Source organism: Electrona antarctica (assembly GCF_951216825.1).
Source record: "Electrona antarctica genome assembly, chromosome: 19".
NCBI classification, from domain to species: domain Eukaryota; kingdom Metazoa; phylum Chordata; class Actinopteri; order Myctophiformes; family Myctophidae; genus Electrona; species Electrona antarctica.
Genome location: NC_136800.1, coordinates 27,517,854 through 27,532,603, shown reverse-complemented (window position 1 = coordinate 27,532,603; position 14,750 = coordinate 27,517,854). Strand labels below are relative to the sequence as shown.

At 42.9% G+C, this 14,750-nt stretch overlaps 1 long non-coding RNA gene across 1 annotated transcript in view; it reads left to right on the top strand.

Annotated features, from left to right (window-relative positions):
* Positions 1-14,750, top strand: part of LOC306912475 — a 79,928-nt gene that overhangs the window by 752 nt on the left and 64,426 nt on the right. Inside the window, exon 2 of the long non-coding RNA XR_013788387.1 lies at positions 135-270. This is a non-coding gene — a long non-coding RNA (uncharacterized lncRNA). The remainder of the gene's footprint in view (positions 1-134; positions 271-14,750) is intronic.

The following is a 14,750-nucleotide window of genomic DNA, read 5'->3' as shown; positions in this document are numbered from 1 at the left end:
TGTGTTGTGTAAAGCACTTTGAATTACCTTTTTGAAATGTGCTCTAGTACAAATACACTTATCACTTCAAATGTTATTGGATTAGCTTTTTTTGGTCACACTGTCATGCTATTCTTTTTTTCTGCACCATCCAGCAACCGGCCAATCACAGCAAACCAGCGAACCCCCTGGCTATGGGATCTAGATTCTACCTTGAAGGAGATGCTGGGATGCTGATGATGAGAGAGAGGCACGTGATAGAGCTTCATTGCCAACCATGTGACTGGTCAGGTAGCTGTTGCCTACATACATTAGCATTATGTAAAGGACCCCTTCGCCAATTTTCAACATAATCTTACATTACATTTTAGTTTAGTTTAGTTTATTTGCACATACATTGAAACCATATAATGAAACAAAATGGAAAAAGATGGAGCCATACATTTAAATGGAAACATGGGTCAACATTGCCATGTCAAAACTCAAAAAAAATATATTTTTTGCCACTGACATATAATAAATATTACCAGACATAATATTACCAGAAACACATAATAGAGAAAATACGTTTTAACCATAAAACACACATTTCACTTTTGAGGAACAGTGGGAAAGGAGAGACACCCGCACACTGCCACTTGCTGCGTTCAGAGCATTTTATTAAAGCAACGTTTCGGTCTTGCGACCTTCCTCAGGCTTAATTCAAGAATGGGCTGACATTGTCATTAAATACATTTCAGACAGTATAAACAACCAATCAAAATGCATGTAACTTTTGAGGAACAGGAAAATTGTCCTCACAATATGTCTATTTCCCAAATTACTTTACTATACTTCTGCACGTACGCATGCATGCATGCACGCACGCACGCACGCACACACACGCACACATATGGACAAGCAGAATGTAATTCTTCAAGCTCTGCTCACTCCACCCGTAAAGACAACAGAAGGGTCAGATCAGGGTGGGGTGGTTGTTTGTTTTGGATGTTTGGAGACTAGATAAGATAACCTTTTGAAACAAGCAGTGGTGGAAGAAGTATTCAGATTTATTTTATGTATTTTTGCTTTTCGACCCCTTTTCTCCCCAAATTAGTCATTATGACTATTATTGATCTCCTCTTCACACATATTGTTGTGTTGTCACTGCTTGTGCTAATGAGGAGCCCCCACCGGGAGGACCTAGAGCCTCCATCCCAGTCCTCCCGCCCAACACTCCCTGCTGATAGGGTCCGCCCCAGCCTGTATAGAGTATGCAGTAACAAATAATATCACCCTCCCCGCCCGCGGCTTAAATTCTCTCCCCCGAACACGGGCCAATTGTGTTCGTATCTATGGATGCTGGCGCTTAGTGGTTAAAGGACAAATAGTAAAAGTACTTGTTATGCAGAACGTTTTCCAAATGTGACCAAAAGATCTACAAGCTCACAACGCATCGTGATGCAACTCGTAAGCTTGTACTGTACATTGGCTATTTCCCAATAGCTGCAGTATTTAAGTGGTTAATGTATGTTTTGTTTGTTACTTTATAGCGCCTTACATTTGTCGTTACTTTATAGCACCTTACATTATGTTACGAGGCAAATTTGACATTATCAGTTTCCATCAGAAGAGATTGAAAATAAGTTTATACTTGAACTTTTGGCAAAAATAGAGAACTGCGAACGTTGTTAGACTCCATGCCTAAACCATCTACGTAGAGGACTTCTTTCCATTGAGTCCCCAGACTCCCCAAGCAGTTGGCAAGTTGTCCCCTGCTAATACAATGTGGGTAGCAGTTCCACACTTCACATCCCTAATATGGTTGGTGCTTAAACCACTGAAGCTCCTGGCTATAGTACTTGGAAGGAGAATCAGGAAATGGTAGGCAGCCTTACCCCCCAACGACAGGCAGCTTGTGTGCAAGGCTGGTGGGGTCGTTTTTTCTAGTATCCATAGACCAATTATTTGTTTACAAACATTGGGACTGGGCGCACGGGTGACTGTTTCATGTAATCAATTCCCAACAGATCTCCAAACCTGTTGTTTTGGGGAGCGCTGGTTTCAGTCCATTCAACCTCTTGTGAGTTGGCTAGTGAGGTGCACCCTAGGAGACATTTATACTTCAAAGCCCAACAGTATTGCGCACAGAGAACAGCTGATATACAAGCTCACATCACATCGCAGATGCGACTGTTGTGAGCGTAGAGGTCTGCGTGCGCGACACCATTGCGGGACGAAGCATAAATTATACTTGATGGGCTGCAGGTGCGCGTGCAGCCGTGCACAAATAGGCTCTGCTGCCGTGATCATGAGCGCACCTCCCGTTCTTATGACAGCGACTGGAGGTGTGGTTTTGAGGACAACTGTTTTGAATTGCTATTATTGTTCAAACACAACATAAACCAAGGATTATATATTTCAAGGGCGAGAGATCACAATAAAAATCCTAATCATTCTTCCTGCACACAAAATAACAGCATCTGAAAGTTTGATGGGGCATACACGTGAGTGCAGTTAGAACTTTTCCATTGCATCTTATGAGAGGTGGTGTTCTTCTGCTGCCTTTATGCGCGCGCATGCTGTTTCTTATCAGTGTGAAGTCTTCTGATAAGGCGTCTATAGCCCTGCTCTGCCTGGCCCACCTTGACAAGTCACCAGTGATATGGCGCACACGCCTCCTGGTGTCCAGCAGAGAGAACTGCATGGCTGAACTGGTGGTCATGTATAAGGTGTACAGTATATGTTGGAACATGCAGGGCTGCTGCTACCAGAAGGGAGATCGCAAGCCAGTTAAGTGGAAAGCGTGCCATCCCAGAGTGGCTGTCCACACACCCCTCACACAGGAGCAGAGCTGCTCAGCTGGAGCACCTCGTAAAACCGGGTGAGGGAGAGCTGTGCCTGTCCTGCTCTCCCCGCCACAGACTCACCTCGCGCCGCCTTCCCCAAGAGTTTCCACCTGTTGAGTGGGTTGAGTCCAAGTCGACTCAGAGGTAGCCTACTTGAACAGGTCAAGTCCCCATCCCAATGTTTTTTTCTTCAAATCAACTAGTCTCTTGGTTAATGCCATGCAAATAATGATCACGCATTGCCATGCATGCATACAATTGTTTCTTACTTTCTTCTCTCTATGGCTCTGCCTGCCGCAGTGTGTGCGTTTAAGTGCAGACATGCAGTAATCCAGTCTTGAACACTGATCAATACGGATGTTACAATTAATGAACAGGAGGTAATTTCAGTCTTCCAGCAGGTTAACCCTCACAAAGCCACCGGGCCAGATGGGCTCAAGGGAAGGGCCCTGAAAGAATGTGCCATCCAATTGGGACCCATGTTTACCAAACTATTCCAAATGTTTCTCAATATCAGCTTTGTCCCCCAGGCTAGTTTTTTATTCCTAGGATAGCTCAGGTTTAGGAGCGCTCGTTTTACCACTCTTTTACTACCGCGGATTTTTTAATAGTTTTTGGATTAAGGTTGGTGAGGGGTACGTTAATAGTTTTTGGATTAAGGTTGGTGAGGGGTGCGTTGCTCCCCTGCTTGCGGTTATGTTTAGGTTAGAGTTAGAGATAGGGTTAGTACTAGTCATAGAGAGTACTAGTAGGCATAAACACTTGTGTGCGGTCCAAAACACAGCCCAGCGCTTCCTACTCCACTGACAACCAATCACAGCGCTCCAAATTCCCTCCCATCATAGGAATAAAAAACTCGCGTCCCCCAGGCCTGGAAAACGGCAACCATTGTCCCTGTGCCAAAAACGGCACGAGCAAAAGTGCCAAATGATTTTAGACCGATCGCCCTCACTCCTCTATTAAGCAAATGCATGGAGCGTGTAGTGAGTAAGGAGCTCTCACTGCAAACAGCTAAGTGCATGGACCCCATGCAGTTTGCTTATAGAGCCAGTCGAGGTGTAGAGGATGCCACTCTAACTTTATTGGACAAAATACATAGTCATTTAGACAAACCCAAAACATACGTCCGTGTCCTTTTTATGGACTTCTCGTCTGCTTTTAATACGGTCCAACCCCATTTTCTCCTAAAACGCCTGTGTGACCTGAACGTCAGTAGCAATCTCATTTTGTGGATTAGGGAGTTCCTGAGAGAGAGACCCCAGCGAGTCTGTATTAATAACACTCTGTCTGACTGCCTTGTCTTAAACACTGGCGTGCCACAGGGGTGCGTTTTATCCCCTCTGTTATTCTCCCTATACACAAATGAGTTGAAATATAACAACAAAGACTTCTCTCTCATAAAGTACGCTGACGACATGGCCCTGGTTGCCTGCCTGCAGGACGTTTCCAGTCCCTCTTACTCCCAGCACATCGACCGTATTGCCACCTGGTTTGACAGCAGCTTCCTTGACCTTAATGTCACTAAGACCAAGGAGCTGTGTTTGGGAGGGGGGTCAAGAGCAGAGGGCTCAGGGTCCATCTTTAGGCCTGTTACTATGAGTGGGGAGGAAGTGGAGCAGGTCAGTGACTTTAAATATCTGGGAACGACCATAGACAATAAACTCACCTTTCAGACCAATGCAGATAACATCTACAAAAAGGCAAGGCAGCGGCTTTATCTTCTCAGGAAACTGAGAAGTTTTAATGCCAGTAAACACACCCTGACCATGGTCTATAGATCACTCACTGAGAGTGTTCTCACTTTTAATATCGTGTCCTGGTTTGGGAATCTCTCAGTTAAAGATAAAAACAAGCTCACCCAGGTAGTCAACCAGGCAAGTAAGATCATTGGAGATAAACAATTGCAACTTCAGGACATATACAACCGCTCCATAACCAAAAAAGCAATTCAGATTTACAATGATTTTACCCATCCTCTTCACTCTGAATTTGACTTGTTGCCATCGGGCAGGAGGCTTAGGGCAAAATTAGCAAAAAAGAAGGGTTACAAAACTTCGTTTGTGCCAACTGCTGTGGACATTTTAAATAAGAAAATGTTTAAATAGTCTAATCGCCACTGCTCATGATCACTGTTGTTATGTTAATGTGAATGCATTTTTATATAGTATCTTAATGCACCTGTGTACTTTTTGTAATGTTTTATTGTTGTAACTGACTGCCGGTGTGCCAAAGACAAATTTCCATTTTATGTAAATTTAATGGACAATAAAGTTTTCTTTATCTTTATCTTAAAGCTATGGTGACACCTCTGTGTGGCCCTTAATTCCCATCATGATGGCCATGATGATGGCTGTTTTTAGCCCAAGGAGTGTTTTTTGTGCAAAACTAACACTTGGAATGGATTCAGAATCGTGAAAACCCCCTAGTTTGACATGTCGCATGCTACTTAAAGCATAATTAAACTTAAAACATTTTGCCTTATATTGGTTGTTGATGGTACCCCAACTTTCAGCAGCTGTCAAAAAGTCCCCTAGGGTGATTGAATAGAAACCAATGTGGGATATGTTAGTAGACAAACACATTGGTGAAGAAAGTACTTGGTAAGAAATGTATTCCCAGATTTGACATTATTCTGATAATATTCCCTGACTACAAGAAGAAACGGAAGAGATAGAAAAGAGACATAGAACAGTGGTGGACAAAGTATATGCAACCCATCAAGAATCAAGAAGGTTCTATTTGTCACTAAAGTACCAAGCAAACAGTGAGCATGTTGTTGGAACTAATATACGGTAGGCCTAAGGTGGCACCGGCACTATGTAATTTTCTATGTAGAGTAGATTATACTCTATACAATATAACATTTACAATTGTGATGGTTATAATTCTATTGAGACATTTAGATTGTGTCAAAGGTCATGTCGCTTAGTACTGTGCAGGATCTGACATGGACTTTGACATGAAGGTCAAGATTCAACATAGTTACTAGAGATGGGATTTATGGCTCTTTGAAGGGAGCCGGATCTCTGGGATCCGTTCCTTTCAAAGAGTCGTTCAAAAGACTGGCTCTTTTGAACGACGTTCCCGATGGGGGGGGGGGGGGGGGGGGGGTGTGGGGAGGGGTGGGGGGGGAAGGGGGGCAAAAAAACAAAACTGTCTGCCCAGTGTCCCCCCCAGTGCCTCCCCAGTACCTCCCCAATATCTGCCCAGGGCCTCCCTAGGGACTCCCCACTCCCCAGTGCCTCCCCAGTGTCTCCCCAGTGCCCCCCCCCCCCAGTTGAAACCCCCCTGCCCCCCTCCTCCTCTAAAAAGGAACGGCTCCCTACTGTGAACCGGATCCCATCGTTCCTTTCAAAGAGCCGTTCAAAAGATCCGACTCGTTCACGAACGTCACATCTCTAATAGTTACATAGTTACATAGTTCAGCTTTAAGTAAGAGAGAAGACATATAATAATATAAAATCACACTCATGTGAAGTGAGGGGCGCAAGATGTATTTATATTGGCCACATCTTGCGTCATAATAAACAATTTACGTGTGCTCTAAACAAAAAATCCCATAAACTTGGCGGCCATATGATGTAATCTTCACACACACACACACACACACACACACACACACACACACACACACACACACACACACACACACACACACACACACACACACACACACACACACACACACACACACACACACACACACACACACACACACACACACACACACACACACACACACACACACACACACACACTCTCTCTCTCTCTCTCTCTCTCTCTCTCTCTCTCTCTCTCTCTCTCTCTCTCTCTCTCTCTCTCTCTCTCTCTCTCTCTCTCTCTCTCTGAAAAACATAAGATCATGTCTTAGACAGGTACATTAGCTTCTCAATATGCAGCAGTTCCAGAAGTGTACAGGTGATCTACATACTGTATTCAACTGTGCATGTATCTAACCACATCACAACACAGTGTGTGCATGTAGATCATCATTTTCAAAAATGTTAGACAACTTCTGAACAATGTTAGTACTACTAATGTTAATTTATTTGGTACAGTATGTATATTTTGATGCCAACACTTTTGCACGTTTAAGTCCAATCTTAAATACAGGCCTTTTACTTGTACTTCTTCCACCACTGCTGAAAAGTGATTCAGTGTGAGTTGGTTGGTGTCTGTCTGGTGGAGATATGGCATTGAACCCGAGCCGTCTCTCTGTGACACTATAATCGCAGTGCCACCCTGCCACTCGGTTGGGTGGCACTGCTGAAAACAGTAATTATCTCTGGGATTTTGTTTCTGCTGTGTGGTGCCAAGTAAGACAGCAGAACAATAGGGTAACTGTCGAGTGTTGTGCTGTTGAGAAGAGAGGGCCTTCTTCATTGAAGGCCGGCGCCACTTCACAGGGTTTTATTAATTACCAGGCCAGCTAGTTTATTTACACTGATTAACTCAACTATTCACCCATCTACAGTATCTGTCCCTGTGTCCATCTTTCAGTCGTTCTGTCTACCAATTTATCAGTCCTTCTAATTTCTATCCTCCTCATATTCTAGTTATCTGTCCTCCCATCAACCCAAGTGTCATTCATCTTCTTCAACTGCTTACAATTTCAGTCGCTCGAGATCTTGTATTGTTTGAGTAACTAGTGAGTTAATAGTTATTTTATAATTAGCTGTGGCAACCTACAAAAATGACACATTTTCAACATAAAAACGTTCACAGAATTAAGAGAATAACAACAGACTTTAATTGACGACTGCTTACTGTACTGTATGTCAACACTGCTAAGTATTGTGCTCTGACGCTATAGTTGAATTCAGTTTGGTTTTATTATAGTGCCAAATTTACAATTTAGGCATTAAAGGTAATATACATCAAATGCAAACTGTGTATGCCTCAGTAATCTAGGGTCATAGGTAAACCAATAATCTATAATCTATCTATACGTACACATATGTACATACAAAACTCCCCTTTAAAGAAACATTGAGCAGAACCTGCAGGCTCTACAGTGGGCAGACATCTGCCTTGACCATGTTGGGGGGCTAAAGCTATAATCCGAGTCATTGAGGGGTTTCCAGGGGGTACCCAGTTAGATGATTGATCATTAGGAATAGGAACTAAATAGCCATGGTACCCAGGCATAGGAACCAAATACTGTACTGTAGGTCGGTGACTCTGAGTGTACCAATTGAACCAATGGATCCTTTACTTACAGATCCATGTGGTCCCATTAAAGTGAGCCATGTCTGGTTGGAGGTAGTTCAAAATGTTCAAACATGTTGTGTATTTCTGTAATGTCAATGCAGCAATGCATTGATATTAAAAAGAAAGTGTACTTTGTACTTTTGAGCACAAATGTTTGAGTAATATTTGACCAGGCGTACCTATACTTTTACTCAAGTACTGGTGTTGAGTACTTCATCCACCACTGCTGAATACACAAACAGGCAGCATTCATGTACACCACAAGGCGGCGGTGCATCACAACAGAAAACCTCTACAGGGCATATGTTGCAATATGACAGAATCTTAATACATGCATTTCATTCACACGCCAAAGACATACAGCAGTTAAGGACAGGTTACAGGACAAGGAAAAACAAAAGTACAGTTGATAGATACAGCATCCATCCATCCATCTTCAACCGCTTATCAACGGCTCCAGACTTCCTTCTCCAGAGTAACATTAGTAACTTCATCCTGGGGGATCCAGAGGTAGTCCTGGCAAATATCGGAGATATATAAACCCTCCAACTCTTCCTTGGTCCCCCCAGCGGTACGTGCATGGAGGATCTCCCTAATGAGATGCATCCCCTAATCAGATGCCTGAACCACCTAAGCTGACTCCTTTCCAAGAGAAGAAGCAGCAACATATACTCAGAGTCTCTCCCGCATAGAACATAGATACAGCATAATACATCATGTTCAGGGCAACAAAGAAATGTTTACCATCAAGAAAAAAAATATATACTGTACGTACGTATCTCTTTAAGAATGTAGCTATATACTGCTGTAGATTGGCAGACAGACTCAGCTGTATTGTAAGTGCAGTGTATGTGCAAGGTTCAAGCTAGCTTATGCTATTAAAAAATATATATCTTTGGTTAAGAAATGTAACACAGATATTATGTATGGGGTCGCTGCAGCACAATTGCACAACATATTAAAAGTATTAATTTGGGAGTCCTTGACATGAAAGTTTGAGAACCCGCTGTTGCCCAGCAGTATTGGGTGAGGAGGGGCTTTCAGGTATACTGCATAAAAACAAATATAGCAACCAAACAAACAAACAAATCTTTACTCATGGCTCATACAAATGTGTCTGCGCCCATTGTTTGGGAAACACTGAGCTCCGTACATTTTGTCTGGAGCAGGGTTAATCTGCCATGGGTGCCGATGTATTCATTGCTGCTGGTTGTAGTGGATGCTGATAAAACAGTGACCAGTGATGTCTTGGTTGTCTCGTTGTACGTGTCTTGGTCAGTCAAATGCAAGGAGCTTCTGACAGTTCTTAGTGAAATAGTCACTTAAAGGGACACTTCACCCCTTTTGCAACCAGATCTTATTTTAATGATGTTTGGGAGATGAGAAACACTTTACTGGGGTTTTTATGTGGGTAATGTGTGTTTTTAGATATTTTAGTATTTCCATGATGTCATGGACACTGGGCTCACTTACTTCCTGGACTACATGTTGCCTCAGTAAGACAGCCCTCCTCCTATCCACAAGGAGGAGTAGTGCACCAAGGCATTATGGGAAATGAGATCATGGACACTTTGAAATACTAAAATATCTAAAAACACTACATTACCCGCATACAAACCCCAGTAAAGTGTTTCTTGTCTCCCAAACATCATTCAAACAGGATCTGGTTGCAAAATGGGTGAAGTGTCCCTTTAAAATTAAATAAAAACACGTGGAATACTGTACATCTAAGCTATTGTCCCAAATCTCTCAACCCATAGTCACTTAAAATAAAAACGTGTGGAATACGCTAGTTCTAGCTCCAATCGGAACCTCTCCCTCCGCTGTAAAGCAAAGCAAAGCAAAGTTCTTTGTTTACCCAGGGAAGTGGACTAAGCTCGAGATGCTTGTTTACAGCCACACCCTGCTCATAGAACATTTCATGGTAGGGGTTCAATGCCTTGCTCAAGGGCACTTCAGCGGTGGTAATTTTAACGTGCCGGTCTGGGGATTTGAACTGGCGACCTTCCGGTATCAAGACCGCTCCGCAAACCGTTCGGCCACTGCTGCCCCAATAGCAGAGAGGTTCCAAATGGGGCTAAAATAGTCCCAAATCTCTCAACCCATAGTCACTTAAAATAAAAATGTGTGGAATACTGTATATCCAAGCTAATCCCAAATCTCGCCATCTCTCCAAATCTCTCAAAACATTCACTCAAAATAAAACCTGTAGAATACTGTACATCCCAGCAATAGCCAAATCTGTCAAACCATAGTCATTCGAAATAAAAATCTTTATACTTCCTGGCAAGTCTCAAGTCTCCCCTTAATGGTCAACACTCAACAGACATTGATGCGACAATCAGCTAAATATGGGGAGCTTGCTTGGAAAGCCTCTCATCAAGTTTCATGTTAGGCTCTCAAAAATAAAATGTATTAAATAAAAACACTATATGTAGTGCAATAGGCTATATGTAGTAGAGGTCCCTGTTTCATGTCGCTCCGCTAAGATGATCCTTAAGAACATTGAATGTCCCTGCCTTCTTGTTGAGCTTGAAAGATCCAGAAGCAATGATGAGTTTGGTTTGGATCAGGGGTCCTTTCTCACGAGGGTCTTATCAGCGATCCTGACACGGCTGTCATTCTTCTCAGTGTTACTGTATGGATTAGGGTTGCAACAGTTAATTGAACCAATCGATTGATTGTTTAAAAAAAATGTAATTGACCTATTCTAAGTGAAACATTTCAAAGAAACAAAAGGAATAAAATCTACAACCTTACACACAATAACAATTATAAGTGAAAAGTGTTATTAAAAAAAAGTTAAAACAAAATATCTAAGTAGTGTAAAGTGTAAAAAAAGAAAATAGCTGATCTACAGGCCCACAGGTTGTGAGCTTCTAGTTTCACTATTTTTGCACGCCGCCGCTGTGCAACAAAGTATTAAAATAATGCTTGGTTAATCGCTTCGTTGATTCTAATTCTATTTTCAAAACTGATGGGTCAATCGAACTAAAAGTTTGCTATGATTCTCTGCTTTCATGTGAAATTGAGAAACACAAATGCTTAAGGACTGTCTGTTCATTAAATCCAGTCACATACAAAAAATTATAATAATGAATCCAACAAAGTAATCGATGATACAAATCTAAAGAAAATGATCCATAGTTGTTGCAGCCCTAACTATTTGGAAGCCAGCATCACATTTCTGGGGGGAACATTAGCCAAACATATCCAATCTAAAAGCTCAGGTTTGTAGATCGGATTTGGTGTAGATGGAAAACGTGGTAAAAGTCCAGTTGCATAAACTCAAGTCCAGTTGTAAGTGGATTATACTTACTCAGCCGATACGGCCCGCCTTCGTCTCCTTCTCCTCACTTGCTTCTTTGCTGCGGTCCTTCTTGCGGGTCTCCTGCGACGCCTGATGGACTTTCTGCGTCTGCGGGTGGTTTTGGCTGCAGCTGCGCGTCTCCTCCTCCTCCTGGGCCTCACGGACGCAGCACGTCTGGTCCTCCTCCTCCTGCGTCTGACCGTTCTCTTGGGACCCGCCGCCTTCACGGTTCTCCTCCTCCTCCTCCTTGCTTCTGCCTTCGCTGGGAAAGCAGCAGCGTAAACTGGAACCACATCCATTATTCTCTCTGACGCTTAAATACTTACTAAATTAATTGGAATTAAATTAATTAGTGTTGCAGCTATCAAATTAAGCAATTGGTTACTTCAGAAGCAGAACTGTGATAATGATCAGACTTGGCACATTGCCCTTAATATAGTACCTGGAGGCCACTCTATGACGTCACATATTTAAGTTTGAGTTGGTTTTACAATTAAAAGATTCAAATTGGGGTTAGACTCCAATTAAGCACATACGTATGAGGTTAGTTTTAGAGGTTGGGGTTACGATTAGACATTTAGATGTTAGGTTTAAGGGTTGAGATTATATTAGACATAGAAGGTTATGTTTAGTGCACTGGTTAGGCATGTCGAGGTTAGGTCACATTCTAATTGTCACATTCTAGCTGCTGAAATAAACTTCCCACGTGGATCATTGTTCACACGTGGGGCTCTATTTTGCGTGTCTTAAGTACCAGGTCTCTGGCTTTGGCCACGCCTCCCGGTCTTAAGTTAAGTCATAAGACCTAGGGCCCACGAATTCAGAACATGGATGTTTTAAAAAGGATTATATTTCTTGTCCATCAGAGCAGTGAGGTCACAGTCAGCTTCTCTCTACTTTTGTATGATATTGATAGCAATTTACAACCAGAATTTAGGGCCAGACGCTCTTAGTAAAGAACAAAAAAACATGGTAATACATCAAATACATAAAAATAGTCATCATGAATCATATGTAAGCTTAAGAACCTAAAAGTGTAATGAAACTATATGTGTATACAGTACACTATAGAGTGCTATGTCTACATAAAGTGCTACATAAAGTGCTATTTAAGTTACATACGTTGAGCCTATGCATACGCCCCTGTAGCTGGTCGAGACTAGGGCAAGTACTACGGCAACTGCTATGGGCTAAGATGGAGTCTGAAGAGGTGGGTTTTCAGACTACGGCGGAAGATTGGGAATGAGTCTGCAGTTTTGATTGCAATGGGAAGTGCATTCCATAGTTTTGGAGCCAGAAGGAAGAAGAGTTTGGGGCATCCCAGTGTTTTTAGCGAAGGTACTTCCAGCTTCCCTGCGTCGGCTGATCTGAGCGCACGGGAGGGTTTGTAGGGTCCGATCGGACTTGCAAGATATGGAGGTGCCATACCTTTGGTTGCTTTGAATGCCATGAGCATCAGAGTTTTGTACTCTGTGCGGGCAGCGACTGGGAGCCAATGGAGAGAGCGGGGGTTACGATTAGACATTTAGATGTTAGGTTTAAGGGTTGAGATTATATTAGACATAGAAGGTTATGTTTAGTGCACTGGTTAGGCATGTCGAGGTTAGGTCACATTCTAATTGTCACATTCTAGCTGCTGAAATAAACTTCCCACGTGGATCAGTGTTCACACGTGGGGCTCTATTTTGCGTGTCTTAAGTACCAGGTCTCTGGCTTTGGCCACGCCTCCCGGTCTTAAGTTAAGTCATAAGACCTAGGGCCCACGAATTCAGAACATGGATGTTTTAAAAAGGATTATATTTCTTGTCCATCAGAGCAGTGAGGTCACAGTCAGCTTCTCTCTACTTTTGTATGATATTGATAGCAATTTACAACCAGAATTTAGGGCCAGACGCTCTTAGTAAAGAACAAAAAAACATGGTAATACATCAAATACATAAAAATAGTCATCATGAATCATATGTAAGCTTAAGAACCTAAAAGTGTAATGAAACTATATGTGTATACAGTACACTATAGAGTGCTATGTCTACATAAAGTGCTACATAAAGTGCTATTTAAGTTACATAAGTTGAGCCTATGCATACGCCCCTGTAGCTGGTCGAGACTAGGGCAAGTACTACGGCAACTGCTATGGGCTAAGATGGAGTCTGAAGAGGTGGGTTTTCAGACTACGGCGGAAGATTGGGAATGAGTCTGCAGTTTTGATTGCAATGGGAAGTGCATTCCATAGTTTTGGAGCCAGAAGGAAGAAGAGTTTGGGGCATCCCAGTGTTTTTAGCGAAGGTACTTCCAGCTTCCCTGCGTCGGCTGATCTGAGCGCACGGGAGGGTTTGTAGGGTCCGATCGGACTTGCAAGATATGGAGGTGCCATACCTTTGGTTGCTTTGAATGCCATGAGCATCAGAGTTTTGTACTCTGTGCGGGCAGCGACTGGGAGCCAATGGAGAGAGCGGAGAAGGGGAGTGACAGGCGAGCTGCAGCATTTTGGATCAATAGGAGAGGCTTAAGTGCGCATGTCGGTAGGCTAGTAAGGAGGGAGTTAGAATAGTCAAGTTTTGACATGACTGATGTCTGGATAAGGAGCTGTTCTGACTCCTGGGTGATCAGGAGCATCAGGTTTTGCACTGTGATTTGATGTGCACACCAGTGCTTATTTCATGCTGGAGCTTGGCTCTGGAACCTCTCTCATGCGCTCCGGTAGGCCTACCTATAGACCGATTCAGAAACGGGTCTCATGGTCGCAGGCAACGTATTTCCTGTAGGCGGAGATGACATATCTGCGGTTTCCCCGCACCTCCTTCTACTACAGTGAATGGAAAAGTGACTGATGTTAGTCTGCCTCAAACGTTACTCTTTTACCTGCTTTTTACTAACACTAACATTACAAAGATGCCCAGAACATCGGGATGAACCTGTGTAGTTTAAACTGAATGTCAAAATGTCTACCGCGGTGGCTGAGACCAGAGCCACAAGGCTGCTGTACTTTAGACCTCATACTAAGCATTAAAGTATGAGGTATAAAGTACAGCAGCCTTGTGTTCCTAAAACAGAAAGATTGGGTATTGGGTAAGACTGACGTTATGTATCTTTCAGGACCTTTCACTGCTTTGTCTCAACCATTACTATATGGCTTACTATACGGCATGTAACCACCCAGAACATTGGATGAACCTGTGTAGTGTATGGCTGCTCCAACAGTAGTGGCAACATTCAACTTTGGAGAAAAACGGAATGTCAAAAAATACACCGCGGTGGCTGAGACCAGAGCCATAGAGTAATGTTTGAGACGAAGCAGTTTAACGTCAGTCTTACCCAATACCCAATATTTCTGAACACAAGGCTGCTGTACTTTATACCAATATTCGGAGGGGGTAAATCCCCTCCAAATTACTTACACATGATCACAGGTGACGTGACAT